This window comes from Thamnophis elegans, chromosome 11, assembly GCF_009769535.1.
Source record: "Thamnophis elegans isolate rThaEle1 chromosome 11, rThaEle1.pri, whole genome shotgun sequence".
In the NCBI taxonomy this organism is placed as follows: domain Eukaryota; kingdom Metazoa; phylum Chordata; class Lepidosauria; order Squamata; family Colubridae; genus Thamnophis; species Thamnophis elegans.
Genome location: NC_045551.1, coordinates 56,851,943 through 56,867,894, shown reverse-complemented (window position 1 = coordinate 56,867,894; position 15,952 = coordinate 56,851,943). Strand labels below are relative to the sequence as shown.

The following is a 15,952-nucleotide window of genomic DNA, read 5'->3' as shown; positions in this document are numbered from 1 at the left end:
GCAACCAAAATGTTGGCTCAGAAACTCTGGCTTTGAAGCACGCAAGTCTTAAAGCTGTCAAGTTGCACCCCTAACCCTTTAGAAAAAAAAAGCCCCAGGGGTGTTCAAATTTGACAGCTTTAAGACTTGTGGACTTCAACTCCCAGAATTCCTCCTCTCGCTCTTCATCTTGATGATGTGTGGACAGATGGGGGGGGAGGGAGCTGGAATCGGTTCTAAATGGCACTGTAGATTTATGGAACCTCTTCTATAGAAGAAGAGGTTAGAATTGGCAGGGACCCACCCCTGCTGCCAACCTAGTTCAACAGCATGCAAATGTGACTAGATAAATAGTTACCACTTTGGTGGGAAGGCCTGTGATGTCATATTGGTCACATGATGGCAGAAATGTTTTTTGACAGTACTGGCTCAGTGGCCTTGAAACAGAGATGAGCACTGACCCATATAGTCTGCCAGGACTAAAGTGGTAAAATCCTCAGGGCAGCCTTTACCTTTTTTATTGGCAAATAGAACTTCTACGACATTGCAACTGAAGAGAACAAGGGCAGCCATTGCCTCTGTGGATGCTAATTGATATTCTTCTATCTGAGAAGAAACCACTTATGACCCACCAAATGACAGGCCCTCTATCCTACTTCTACACCATTCATCCTGCAGAGTGCAACGTTAATCACTCTAGATCCCCAAGTCTATTTTATTTGTCCACTTTATTGATTCTAAATTTTTAGCATTAAAACACCCAAATGATTCTTCTGACCCTTTTCTTAATTTGTGCCGGAAAAATAAGTTCAATTGAGTTTGGTCTTCACAGAACAGCACTATTTTATTATTATTTTTATTATTATTCTACAGTAAGTGGAGCAATCCACCTAGGGAACAACTGAAAATTCACATATGCATTTGGGAAATCCACCATTCTGGAAGGGACACATCAAAGAAAATCCCTACAGTATTGCAGCATTCCCCAAATTTTCCAGGGCAGAGGGCCACTAAAGCATGTGGTTTTGTTCAGAGGACCGTAAAACCCATCAATTGTATTTTGAGAATGTTGATATAATAATTGGATAAAGCATCATCTTCATCCTCTCTAAAGGTTACTAGAATTCTTATGTAGGGCTGTGCAGAGGTCTGCATTCAAAGGAGAAAGAATGATTTGGAGTGTGCACAGGCACGCAAGTCACAATGCTGGGGAATCTTAAAACAGTTGTGTCTTGTCATGATCACTCTCTGCAGTGGCTATGCCATCTCGGGGAAAGCAACATTTGTCTCGTTGTGCTTTTTTAATGGTTTATTTATACACTTTTCTTATATATTGGTGCTTGGTAAACAGTGTATTGTCTGGGTCAATTTACTTTACACATAGCAATAGTAGTAGTAATGTTGTTTGTTTATACATATTAATAATCTTTCAACTTCTAACATCTACCTCTATTATCTATCCATTGGTAGGACAAATCCCATGTTAAAAAAATTCTGTATCTTCCTTTTTTTATTGTGCTTCTGATACCTTGTTCTTTGCGCCCAGCAAATACTGCACAGCTTTAAGGCTTTCAAAGCAGAAAGTCTCTCCATATCTTAAATGCTTTTAAATTTCAGGAACTATAAGATGCTCATCTAAACGTTCCTGTAAAGTGATTAAAAAGTTCCAGCATACATTCATTCATTTCATTTATTAGACTTATATACCGCTTCATAGGGCTTTCAGCCCTCTCTAAGCGGTTTACAAATTTTTTAGCAAATTGAGTCAGCAACTTGCCCCCCACAGTCCGGGTCCTCATTTCACCCACCTCGGAAGGATGGAAGGCTGAGTCGACCTTGAGCCGGTGAGATTTGAACCGCTGAACTGCAGATCACAGTCAGCTAAAGTGGCCTGCAATACTTCACCCTAACCACTGCGCCACCTCGGCTCATACACACAATATGATGTAGGCCTCTGTATTTGTAATGCTGCACAATCTCCCCATCTTCAGTAGATCTCAACCATTGATATTTGGCTGCAGGTGCCACCACCAACCCATCGTACAGAGTGCTTTATTGTTATTAACTTTTTATTATAGTATAAAATACAAAAACGCAAAAGCAAATAGTAGGACACAGAGGAGAAGGGAGGGGAGGGGGGAAAGAGAAGTGTGGAAGAGAGGAAGGGAGAGAGAGAGAAAAAGGCATTGACTTCCAACTCCTCCTGTTGCAGTAGAATAAGACATTGACATCAAACCTCAACTTTTTACTTTTCCATAATAGTACAGACTAGCCATTTCTATAACAACAAATCTATCCAATGGGTAAAACCCAAAATCGAACTTTCAACAACCCAAAATCAAAGTTTCATGTACAATGTGCTTAAAAGCATCTGAGATGAATCTGCCTATCGAGATGAGATGGACTGGTTGCTTTCGTGGTGTAGAGACAATAACTTGGTCCTTAACACCAAGGAGACCAAGGAACTTATAGTAGACTGCAGAAGGAATGGATCAGACATCCAGCCCTTGCTTATCAATGGAGACTGAGTGGAGCAAGTGGCCAGTTTTAAGTTTTTGGGGGTTACCATAAAAGAGGACCTGGCCTGGGACACTCACATTGCAGCACTGGTCAAAAGGGCCCAGCAGAGATTAAGCTACCTGAGACTTCTCAGGAAACAACAACTGAATGAAAAACTGCTGGTGACCTTCTACCGCTGCACCATAGAGAGTATTTTAACTTACTGCACAAATTGTGTCTGGTTTGCCAATTGCACAGTGGCAGATAGGACAGCGCCCCAGAGGGTCAATGTCATTGCCCAGAGGATCATTGGTTGCCTCTCCCTTCTTTGGAAGAGTTTTATAGCTCCCGCTGCGTTAAGAAAATTCAAACACTCTCAAAGATCCATCTCATCTTGGGCACCCTTTTTTTTTGAACTATTACCATCTGGCAGACGGTACAGGACAATATAAACAAGGATAAATAGGCTGAAAAACAGCTTCTATCCCAGAGCAGTAACCAGATTGAATTCTATGGTAGAGAGCAATATTAATGCAAATTATTTCTATTACAGTTATATAGCATGTGAAGGTTGTGTGTTTGTGTTTTTATTTTTATAGTTATAATGTACACTGAAGATGGCATTTAATTTCGTTGTATGATGTGCAATGACAATAAAGTAAACTAAACTAATCTGCTATGCACATTTCTGAAATATTTAGCATAATTCAACCCCAGCCAGTCTCTGAACCTTCTTCTCAGAAACAACGTCAACTTCTCTATCCTTATTCTAGCACAAAAGCTAACACTAAGAACAACAGTAGCTATTATTTTTTCCCCTCAAGATGAACCAACGGTTCCATAGAAACCATTGCATTGCTATACATGTGATAACATGGGGCAGATGAGTCTTCAGAATCTGGTGTGAACAACCCATGGATCCCGGTTGCCATGGTCCTTCAGGTTGTCTACTTGGAAACTGGATCTGCTTGGACGAAACGTTGGAGGGGATCTACAAATCTACAATCACTTTACAAGGGTTTGTAAAGTGCTCTAGAGAAATGAGAAATGATTGCTCAGAAATCTTGAGGCCTTTGGTGGGCTAAGCAGGAAACAGAAAGGGATATATTTCATTGCCACAGCTAGAGTAATTTCTTGAGAAAGGAAGAGAGGTCTACCTATCTTAGCATCTATGTCTCCCAACCAAGCCTTGTAAGGTAAGAGAGGCAACCAGTTGATGATTTAAAAATCTTCCCTTCACCAGGAGCTTCTCTCAAACTTCTTTCAAGACCGAAGCAACTCTATTTGTCAAAACTTTCAACAGAGTTGGATTGATAGCGCACATTAAGACAATCCCTTTGCCATTACAATTTCTCAAGCCTTCCTCCCGGCTTATTTCTCATCACCACCTGCCCTTTCTAGCCATAAGGACCAGTGGTGGGTTTCAAAAAATTTTGGAACCTACTCTGTGAGTGTGGCCTCCTTTGTGGGAGTGGCTTGCCGGCCATGTGACCTGGTAGGAGTGGCTTGCCAGCCATGTGTTTTCTTTCTCTCCTCTCTCTCTCTTTCCTTCCTTTTGTCTCTCTGTCCTTTTTTTCTTTTTTTCTTTCATCTCTCTCTCACTCTTTTTCTTTCTTTCTTTTTTCTTTCTTTCTTTATTTATTTCTTCCTTTCTTTCTCTTTCTCTCCCTCTGTGTCAGTCTGTCTGTCTGTCTGTCTGTCTGTCTGTGTGGCAGTGGTGGGTTTCAAAAAATTTTGGAACCTCTTCTGTAGGTGTGGCCTGCTTTTCGGGTCCACTGGTGGAACCTCTTCTAACCGGTTCGGTAGATTTGACGAACCGGTTCTACCGAATAGGTGTGAGCTGGTAGGAACCCACCTCTGATAAGGACCCTCTCTTAGCTCAGTCCAAAGGAAACAAGGCCTAAGTACAGCACTGAAACTGAGAACCAACCGGTGGTGTCGAAACCAACCCAAATATAGATTTGCATTCAGATGTCTTTCCATATTGAAGAAAGGAAATGTTTCTCCACTAAGAAGACCATCGGATTCCTCCGCTTCAAGGGAACTCCTTCAAAGATATGGGAGGCCACCAGATATGTGCAAATGGCCTGATATTCTTTCATTCTACAGTGAAATGTTTCTCTACTAAGAAGACCTCTGGATTCCCACAAAGGGAGCTTCTTCAAAGATATGGGAGGCCACCAGAATTTAACCGAGCCACATGCAATGGCCTTAGTATTCTTTCACTCTACAGTGTAAGCCAGAGGTCGGCAATCTTAAACACTCAAAGAGCCACAAAAATCCTCACTGGAAGCCCTCTGTTCAGTTCTGGAGCTGACTTTCCCCATCATAGAGAAGCGTTTTTTCCCCCCTACCTCTCCTAACCGAAAGCCCTATCAATTGTGGAGCTGACTGGAAAACCTGCCCCTTGCCATAGAGTCTCCTCCTGGCACACCCTGCTTCCCGCCCCGCCTCCAACTGGAAGTTCCTCTCAAAATTGTGTTGCTGACTGGTGACAGGGAGCCGCAGCAGAGGGATGAAAGAGCCACATGCAGCTCCAGAGCCCCGGGTTGTTGACCCCTGGTGTACAGCCTTTAGAAGGCATTTTGCTTCCCCATTGGGAAAGGGAGCACAGTTGTAAGTTTCTTGCTAACTCTCAGAAAGACTTCAGCTGCAGGAAAAAGCCAGGAGTTGAGAAGGTCAGAAGGTTCATCCACCCCTCAGGAAAGGCTTTTTCCTCAGCAAAATTATGTTACGGGTTAGGGACATTGTTTCCTTGACTCCTAAAGACAACGGTGCACCACTTGCAAATTAAGGAGGGGGTGGGTGGGAGAAGCAATATACTTAATTCAATGCAAAACAACCTCCAATCAAGCTTAAACACGAATCTTCACAATCTGCAAATTCAAAAAAACGTCCACACCGATATGGCTGGATCCATTTTTGCTCTTTCGTCAGTGGAGCAACAAAACATTCAAGGAAGGTCAAACCAGAGACATCAGAATTCGGCAGATTGATGGGAAAGCATTTGGATCCTGCCTAAGATGGATACTGACCCACCAAGTTCTCCAGGTTCCCAACCCAGCAGCTGTTCAGAGGAGTCATCTGTATTTCATTTGGCAACAACAGGATACCAACTATGCTATAATTTCAGCCTCAACGCAAGCACCCATTGGGCAGTTCCCTCAAGGAAATCTTTCAGGGGGAATTCAGGGTGAGCAGGAAGTTGCCGTAAAGCCATTCTTCTCTTATGACTAAGAACAGGGGAGCACAAGGTGAGGATCAATTAAAGCTCAGTGCTCAAGCCAAGATCAAATGGTGGGTCCTTCAGATCATCCCACCTTCCAAATCAATACTGAAGAAGGGGCTTACAAGATGCTTAAGATAGAAGTCAGGTAGGCGCTGCTTCTCCATCCTTGTCCTAACTCCCTTCTCACCAAAGTCTTACCTAGTGCAGGGATCACCAACCTTTCAGACCTCAGGGACCACTAAATTCATAATTTTAAATCCCACGGACCACTAATATGATCTGCCAAATGACCGGCTGGGTGGATGTGTCTAGGTGGTCATGTGACTGGTTGGGTGTGGCCAACTCAATGTCACTCAAGGGACACCTCACCAGCCTCTCCTTGCCCCTCCTCTCCCATTCATTCCTCATCTGCCCGCCCGGACTTCTTAGAGCCCCAACAGGAAGCAGCTGTTAGAGCTAAGCAGCCACCATGAGAAAGATTTAGCAAAACAGCTGGCTCAGTTCAAATTGGATCTGACTGAGAAGGAGGCTCAGTCCTCACTGAGGACTACGAACAGAGGTTTTCCAAGCAGAAAGAAGATCTGCAGGAGTGCAAGGCCAGGTATTGGCACCTGGAGGCTCAGCGGGCTGAGATAGTCAGCCAGTTCCAGGCCATGAAACAGTCCTACTGAAAAGAGGCCCTCTGGCTCTTCTCCACCAGTGATGCTTGCCTCCAGCCTTCACCCAAAGCTCCATACCAGGAGGCTGAAGCAGACCCCAAGTCAGAATTTTTGCCCCCCTCTGACCCACACAAAAAGACCCCAAAGAGGGAGATTCTCTGCAGCAACACAAACATTCACTGCATGTATCTGGCCTAGGGGCGATAATTTAAGGACTCCTGATTTAGTGCAATATAAAAAGTGCAAATAAGAAATGATAACTGTGCAACATATTGAGTTCAAACCAGAAACATGCCTTTTAGTTATACTGTGGGAAAGTTATGACAAAGTAACCATATACTTAAGCGTTACATATATTGAGGGCAACAAGAATCATATATGGTAAATATTGGAAAAATGCAAACACCCCATCGGATGACAATATAATTAGGAAAATTTGAGATTGTGCTGAAATGGATAGATTAACCTTAAAAATTAAAGATAAAGAAGACTCGAAATATTATAGGACATGGAATAAATTTTATGAATGGATAGGAACAAGAGGTAGAAATGAGAGGGGAGTTGACGAATGCCAATAACTGTTAGTATGGAAAATAAAGATGCTATGGAATTATGGATATAATATGGAAAAATTGTAAGTAGGTTAATGTAAGAAACTTAGTTAAAGCTCTTTTTTTCTCCTTTGGTTGTATTATTATAATTACTGTAAATATATTATTGTTAGTTATTCGTTTGTTAAGTATGTTAAGATTTGCTATTAATCTTTCTTTGACTTTGCTTTGCTTGAAATTGTTACCCTGACATGGCACTATCTTTCCAATAAAGTATTTTTAAAAATGCAGATAATTTTTCTGAGGACCACCAAAACTTTCTCACTGACCATCAGTGGTCCATGGACCACCAATTGGTGACCGCTGACCTAGTGTGCCGATAGCACTACAATGCTTTTAATTTATTTTAATATTTCCCTGATTTCCTGGGATGATACCTAGAACCACCGCCCGGGAATCCAAGTGAGAGAGTTTTGTTCCCTGGAATTCCCTTTGAGGTGCAAAACAGATTGGGGCAAATGCCTCAGTGGTCCTACAGCCCCAGGACCAGGGCTGAAGATTCGCTGGATGAAGAACTTCCGCCGAAGAGCAGCGTAATTGCCTGAACAAAAGACATCATCTCTGCTAGCAACATCGCAGCTACTTTGCAAGGAATGCTGCATCTCTGTGCCAGTCAGAGCACTTGCACGAAAGCCAACACAACCCAGCTGGCAATTATCCTCTCGGTGCAGCCCAGGACATCCAATGAGGCCACCCTCCCGATGATGCCGGGTGCTGCGCCCGGCAAGCGGAGAGGTGCGATGAAACGGAGGCCGTAACCGGAGACCCTTCCCAGCTCGTATTCGGCAGGTTGGCATTGAGGTGCCTCAGAAACATAGCAGGAAAAGATGCCGGGCTCTCCCTTTCTCTTTTGTCAAGGCAAAGCTGTCGGAATGGCAAAGTATGCTCTGTGCAAGATCAAGCACCAAGAAAAAAATGCCCCAGAAGAGTGCCTTCTTCTGATCCCTCCCTTTGCTGTGCCGTAGAAAAAGGAATCTCAATCCAGCATCTAGAGCCGTGATGGTGAACCTATAGCACATGTGTCCGAAGTGGCACATGGAGCCATGTTGCCTGGCCCACACAGCATTGCCCGTTGCTCTTCTGGGTTTCTGGCGCACATGTGCACGTAACCAGAAGACTCACATGCCAGCATGTGCGTGCTGGAAACCAGAAGTTCATTTTCCGGCGTGCGCATGCCCCCCGGACAGTTCCTCCTCTTCCTGGTCCCAGCCCATATGAGCACACACGAAGTGGTCTCTTTTTGGCCCTTGGTGCCCCACCGCCCGCGCTCCCTTTTTGGCCCTTGGTACCGAAATGGTTCGCCATGACTGATCTAGAGGACTTTCCTCAAAGAGAACCAGGAGACTGTCTCCCCTGCAGGAAGAGGCCGTGATAAAGTCAACCTTTTCAATACAATATCCTTTTCTCGGTGAAAGGAAACTAAAGGAAAACCTTGCACAAGGACCTTTCCGGGGGTCTACAGATGAATAAATTCAGTTGGGAAAACCGCCCGTTGATTTAAGATGCCAGGCCTCACTCCTCGCCTCGCCCGGCTCCACCTTCCCTTCCCGTCCCTTCCCTTTCCTTTCCCAGGTTTGGCAGCTGGACAAGCTTTCCCGATGAATAGCAGTGGCAGTTCCCTCTCTACTGGCTGACCTTCCTTTCTCAGCCATCACAGGAGCCCCTTTCTGGAACACCAACTCCCTCCTCCTCCTCCTTCCTCCTTCTCCCCGTTCAGGTCTTTGGAGTGACACTTCCTGCCTACTTTGGCCAACTGTTTTGATACCAGGCCCTGCAATTCATGGGAGAAGGAGACGGCTGTCACTGGGCCTTTGCAGAGAGCTCCGATCCGCCTTCCTTCCGTTTCCTGCCCCACCTCTGAATTTGTCCCTTCTTCCTTCCCCCCTCCTCTCCGCCCTCTTTCGCTTTTCTCCGCTCCAGCTTCGACCCAGACTAGATGTCTTCTTGCTCCTGTGGTTATGAATGCATGGTTTTTAAGAGATGCTTAATGTATCGTGTTTCCCCCCAAAATAAGACAGGGTCTTATTTTCTTTTGAGCCCCAAAATAAATAGGTGGCCTTCTTTTCGAGGAGGTCTTATTACTTTTGAGATGCAGGAGGTGGCGAGCGTGGTCACTTCATAGCTGCTGCTGTGTTGCAATATTTTCAGGGCAGGGCTCATTTTTAGGGGAGGGTTTATTTTAGCACATGCGCTCAAAAGCCCGATTGGGCTTATTATCCGGGGAGGTCTTATTTTCAGGGAAACGGGGTACCTGCCACAAAGAAGGCTGCCACAAAGAAGAGGGAGTCAAGCTATTCCCCAAAGCACCTGAAGGCAGGACAAGAAGCAATGGACGCAAACTAATCAAGGAGATAAGCAACCTAGAACTAAGGAGAAATTTCCCGACAGTGAGAACAATCAATCAGTGGAACAATTTGCCTCCAGAAGTTGTGAATGGTTCAGCACGGGAAGGTTTTTAGAAGAGATTGGACAACAATTTCTTGAGGTTGGATTAGAAGACCTCCAAGGCCCCGTCTATTATTCTGTTACCTACTTTACATTCCAGGACACCAGTTGAAGAAAACCTACAGTCTCTATGGGGTCACCACTAAATTTCTACCATGTTTCCTACTGCACAAATCATTTTTTTTTCAAGGTGGCTGAAACCTACTTTTAACCTCAAAGTGAGTAAATGCACAAATATATAAAATTGCAATATATGTTAGATGCCACAAAGAGGAGGAAAGAGTGAAAAAAGAGTACCGGGAGATGAACATGGAGCTCACAGATGCTTCTGACATGGATAAATGCACCAAAACACTCCCTCGTAGTCCCAAATGTGCTTTTCTCCCCCCCCCCCAAGAGGCAACTGGACTTTTTGTTTTTTCTTTGAAGACATTTCACTTCTCCACCAAGAAGCTTCTTCAACTCTAGTCCAGTTGCCTCTTGAAAAAAACACCTTTGGGACTAGCATGACCTGGATGATTGAGAATCTCTATAGACACTCTCTCGAAATGAACCACACCCTGGCACTGGGGAAGAGTGGGGGGCTCACCGAAACAAAAGCAACCATCCCTGAAAAAGTTCTCTATCATCCCCCTTTTAATGGAGATCCCCCAAAAAAAGCAAGCTAGGATTTTCTGCAACCAAGTGACGCAATCTAACACTAGACAGCCCTTCCCCAAAGTCCTCTCCAAACATCCAGTCAACCTCTGAAAAGAGGGGCACAAGTGATGAACATGCTTGGGGGATGATCTCAGTTCCAGAGGAACATTCAAGAGACAAGTAGGACCACAGACGGGAGGCTTTGGACTGCCTAGAACATACATGGCATCTTCAACTTGCCAAGAAGTCCATAAAAACTTGACATTTGCAAATCGGTCTTCTGTCAAGTTTTTATGGACTTCTTGGCAAAGTAAAGATGCCATGTTTGTTCTAGGACAGGAGCCAGCAACCTGCGGCTCTGGAGCTGCATGTGGCTCTTCCATCCCTCTGCTGCGGCTCCCTGTTGCCGATTGATAGGGTTTTTGGTTAGTACAGGTAGAGGAAAAAGGACGCCGCGCTAGAAGGAGACTCTATGATGGAGGAAGCAGACTTCCAGCTGGCTTCAGAATTGAACAGGAGGCTTCCGGTTAGGACCTTTGTGGCTCTTTGAGTGTTTAAGGTTGCCGATCCCTGTTCTAGGAGATTGTGGCAGTACGAAGCCTCCTGTGGTCCTACTTGTCTCCTGAATGTTCCTATGGACCTGAGATCACTCTGGGGATCTCCCAGAATGCAAATCATCATTCCTCTGACACACACACACACCCAAGAGAGATCTGATACCTTTTGAGCAAGACCAAAGGGTAAGGATGGGAGTTATGTAAAGACTTGTCCCAAGACACAAAGTGTTGTGGTTGTTAGTTGCAAAGTCATGTCTGACCCATCACAACCCCATAGACAACATTCCTCCAGGCCTTCCTATCCTCTACCATCCTTTGGAGTCCATTTAAGCTCATGCCTATGAGTGGGTGACTTCATCCAGCCACCTCATTCTCTGTCGTCCCCTTTTTCTTTTGCCCTCAATCTTTCCCAGCATGAGGCTCTTCTCCAGGGAGTCCTTCCTTCTCATTAGATGGCCAAAGTTTCATCTTCAGGATCTGGCCTTCTAAAGATCTGTCAGGGTTGATCTCCTCTAGGACTGACCGGTTTGATCGCCTTGCACTCCAAGGGACTCACAGGAGTCTTCTCCAGCACCAGAGTTCAAAGGCCTCAATTCTTTGGTGCTCAGCCTTCCTTATGGTCCAACTTTCACAGCCACACATTGGCAACTGGGAAAACCATCGCCTTGACTAGAAGGACTTTTGTTGGCAGGGTGATGTCTCTGCTTTTTTAGCATGCTGTCTAGATTTGCCATGGCTTTAATAAACCTTAAATCCCAGGCTGATGTCCCCATTTAATGAAAGCCCAAGAGTGAATAGCTTTCACTGTTGCCAGAAGGGGGTGTCCCTTTTGTCCTGGGTTCCCAAAAACGGGGCAGCAGCATTCCCTGTCACCCCAAGACCCTTCCCTAAACACACACACACACCACCTGAGTCCCCCTTGGCCCGGCCAGGAGACACGCCGCCTTTTCTCCTCCCGAAAAGCCAAGCCGGGGTCCTAAGAAGCCCGGGCGGAGATGCTCTGCGTGACCTGAGAGCCAATTCGAGCGGCTCAACCTCTCCCTTCCCCACCCAGGAGCAGGAAAGGAAAGTGACATCATTGTGTTTGTGCAGGAGGCAGAGGGAGAAAGGGCTGCTTTGCCGCTGCTGCTGCTGCTGTTGAGGCTTGTGCGTTCGCTCGCTCGCTCGCTTGCTCGCTCAGCCGCGGTGGGCTTTTTCGAGCTGTACCGAGAGAAGCGAGGAGGGGTGGGGAGGGGAGAGCAGGAAGGCTGCCTTACTTTGCCACGGATGACGACAGTGTCTTCAGCCTCGCTGAGGACAGGCGCTTCCCCCTTTCCTAACCCAGCTCTCTCTCTCTCTACTTTCAGCAGACTTGAGGCTGGCGAAGCAAAGGTTGAATATTGACTTTAAAAAAAACAAAAACCAACTCCACGTCGGAGAAGCGGCTGCGTTCTCCCGACCATCTCTTTAGTGACATGCGAGGAGGGAGGGAGACAGGGGAGGGGTTGTGCATGGGTGCGCACCACACACACACACACACACACACACACACACACACACACACACACACGCACTTTGCTCGGCTGCTGCTCCTGTTTCATTTCAAGGCTCAGGAAGCGGTGCTCACATACCAGAGCCATATAAAGAAAGCTCTCGCCGCGAAGCTGCTACCTGCCAAGATCGGGGAGGGAGGGAGAGGCAGGCAGGGAGGGAGCGCCATGGAAACCGGCCTCTCGGTGCCCCTTGCTCGCCACATGTGACCCTGAAGCGGGGCCAATTTTCCAGCTCTCCACCCCCCCCCTTCCCGGCTCCCGAGCCAATCCAAACAGCCTTTTGGCGCACCGAAGGGCCCCACTTTCGGGCGGAACAGGAGCACCGCGCCCCCCACCCCACTCCCTCCCACCCAGCCTGGCCAAAGGCTGCGGGGATGGAGGGGGGAGGGGGAGGAGAGAGGGGGACACATTCCTGCCAAAAGGGACCCTCCTTCCCGCTCTCTTCCTCCTTCCCTCTCTCTCCCTCCTTCCCTCCAGGTCGCGCAGCCCACCCATTCTCCTCCCACTCGAAAGCGGGACCAGCTTTCGGCTCACACAACCCTCAGGACTGGAAGTTCGCGGGGCTTTTGAAGCCAGTCCCCGGGCTTGATTGGCACGTGTCCGCCAGGCTCCCGCCTGCCCCGACCCCCCGCGTGTCCATTCAATGCTTCGTGGGCGCGGAGGGGACCCCGCGAGCCACCCCCGAGGGGGCTTCGAGGGCCGTTTGGAGCAGCGTTTCTGGGTGTGTGTATTCCCCCCCCCCCCACTCATACGCGAGGAAAGCTCGTCACGGCGCGCTTATCCAGCTTTAACGCATTCCACCGGACTTTAAAAAGAAAAAAAAAAGATATTTCGGAAGCCGACACCGCCAAGCTCCTCCATCGGCTGCAAACGCCTCGGTAATCGCGATTTAAAAAGCGGGTCGAACAATGCAAGTTTTGTTCGACGGGGAGGCGAGAGAGAGAAAGTCCCGCGGAGAGCACAAATCAAGCACGCTCTAGTTAAGCTTTTGCCCGAAAAAGCGCTTGGTTCGCCGCTTTATCACTTCCCAGCTGAAAAGAAACCCACCCAAAAGAAAGTTGGCCAGAAAGTTCCTGCGCCAAGAGCCCCGCACGGAGGGGGACCTTTCTGCAAGCCAACTTCCCCCTCGGACCCCGTCTCGGACTCCCCCCTCTTCCGCTCGCGGCTCGACCCTGGTTGGCGTTAACCCCGGCTCCCCCTTCACCCAGCCAGGGGGACTTTCCGCCCTCACCCACCCACTGACCCACCTCCACCCCACAGCCTGGGTCGGGCCGATCTCCCGCAAACTTCTCCCTTTGTCAACTCCTACTCCATCCACCGCCACCCACCCACCCCCAGCAGAAAGGAGGAGGAGGAGGAAGGGAAGGGAGGGGAGGGGGCTGGCAGAATCCCCTTGCAGGGCGAGCCAGGGGGGCAAGTGACAACGTCGAGTCACGGGCAGCCGAGCCATCGTCCCCGGAGTGCAAGCGACCCCTCCCGAAAGACGCGCCCCCCGCCCAGCCGATCTGCTCCCCGCTTGGGGTGGGGGTGGGGCTGAGCGGCTCCTTCTGGTAGATGCGCCATAGGGCTGCCGACCCCCCTCCCTCCCGGGGCATCTCTCCCCCAAAACTGAGAAGCGGGGCTCCTGAGCTTGGCTTGGCCGCCAGCTGCAGCTGCTGAGCGCGGAGATGCCCCTTCCTCCAGCCTCCACTCAACCCTCCGACCCCCATCTGGCGTCCCAGCGCGGGACGGCCGGGGAAGGGGGGGTGCGCCCCCAAGGCGAGAAGACGCTGCAAAGACCGACCTGATCCGTTGCTGCTTCTTCTGCTGCTGCCGCCGCCGCCGCCGCCGCCGCCGCCGCGGAGCCCAAGGACCCTCCGTCCCTCCAGGGTCCCTCTCCGCCCAGGCTCTCTTCTCTTCTTCCTCCTTCCTCCTCCTCCTCCTCCTCTCAGCCACACACCCGCTGCCCGCCAGACACAGACCCGCGCGCGCGCGCGTCCCCGCGCCGGGCGCCCTCCGCTCCTCTCGGCTAGCAGCTTCCCCGCCCGGCTGCTCGCTGGCTCGCTCGCGTGCCCGCGCTTTCCTCCCCCCCTCCCCTCTCCCTCCCTGGCGCGCGTTCGCTGCGGTTCTCGGGGAGGGGGCGAGGGGCGGGGACGGGCGGGGCTGCTTGGCTGCCTGGCTGGCTGGCCGGGGACTTTCGGGGGGCGGTGCGTCAGAAGAGCTCTGCCGGGCACAATGCGGCGCCTCCACCGCCTTTCCTGGCCGGGATGCCTTCGGGACAGGGTGGGAGGGGGGGCGCGGCTGCGGCAAGGGAGGGGGGGGCTGCCGGCTCAGGTGGGCCGGGCTGCGCAGGGAGGAGGAGGAGGAGGCACCAACCCCACAAAAGCCCCCGGCCCGCCCAGCCTCTCAGAGCAGCGCCCCCCCAACCAATCCAGGGATGGCCGGAGCACAGGGCAGCCAAGCAGCCAGCCCAGCCCAGGGGACCTGGGTGCCCAGCCCTGCCCAGCGGCGGGGAACCGGGTGCGCAAGCCAAGGTGGGGCCGGAGCAGTCGATGCTTCCCGGTCCGTGGGCGCCAGAGAAGGATTTCGGGTTTCCAGAGTCTGCATCCCCCGTGACACCTAAAAGGCTTCCGAAGCAGCCAAACCTCCCAGCACCCGCGGAAGCTTCACCTGCCGCCGGGCTGGGGACTGGCTTCCCCCGCGATGCCCGCCCCTGGGGAGGGTTGAGCTCCGTTGATCTGCCCTCCGGATAAGCGGGAGGAGGGCTTCCTGACCAGCAGCTCCGTCCTGAGTTGCCCTTCCTTGCGCTCAGTGGAAGTGCAGGAAAAGCCAAGAAGGTCCTTTGGGGACAGCTGCTCTGGAGGTCTACCTGGTCTTGCTCCTGGTGAGGATGCCCTGCCAAAGCTGTCAAGTCCCTTTGCCACACAAGGGGAACCTGGAGAACATCCAGTCTTCCCCTTGAAAAAAAAACCCACACCCTCTTTCAATAGCAATAGTACTTAGACATATACTGCTTCAGTCCTTTCCAGCCCTCTCTAAGCCTATAATAAGTCTATATTTTATTGCCTGAATTTGAGTATTATCTTTTATTATCAGCTATCTCCGAAACTACTTTTCTGAGCAATGTTATGCAACTGTACAAAACTATGAAAATAAATCTCCAAGTTGACATATTAATTCTACATAAATAATTCTGCCAGTGGTAAGGAAGGTATGGTCTGCCCAATTTTTCTGAGCTCCAACTCCTATCTGTCAACTATAGCAATAGCACTTAGACTTATATGCCACTTTCATCGTGCTTTATTTATTTTATTTTATTTTATTTTATTTTATTTTATTTTATTTTATTTTATTTTATTTATTTTATTTTATTTTATTTTATTTTATTTTATTTTATTTTATTTTATTTTATTTTATTTTATTTTATTTTATTTTATTTTATTTTATTTTATTTTATTTTATTTTATTATTTTATTTTATTTTATTTTATTTTATTTTATTTTATTTGTTTGTATGCCGCCCACTCTCAAGAGACTTAGAAGTAAAAAAGGGAAGGGGAAGACATACTAAAACAAAACAACATTAAAAGGTCCACAACATTCACAACTTAGAATGGGGCTGGACAAAGTCAACAGCCCCAGGCCTGCCGGAACAGCCAGGTCTTGGTCGCTTTGCGGAAGGCCGGAAGGGTAGTAAGGGTCCGGATCTCAACGGGGAGATCGTTCCATAGGGCCGGAGCAGCTACAGAGAAGGCCCTCCCCCGGGGAGTCGCCAGCCGACTTTAGAACGCTCTCTAAGCGGTTTACAGAGTCAGCTTATTACC

At 48.7% G+C, this 15,952-nt stretch overlaps 1 protein-coding gene across 1 annotated transcript in view; it reads right to left on the bottom strand.

The window, feature by feature from the left end:
- The window catches only part of KLF12 (Kruppel like factor 12), a 260,582-nt gene extending 246,527 nt beyond the window's left edge, over positions 1 to 14,055 (bottom strand). The window contains exon 1 of the mRNA XM_032226929.1: positions 13,934 to 14,055. The gene's annotated coding sequence lies outside the window, so the exon portion shown is untranslated. The remainder of the gene's footprint in view (positions 1 to 13,933) is intronic.
- Positions 14,056 to 15,952: the final 1,897 nt, after the last annotated feature.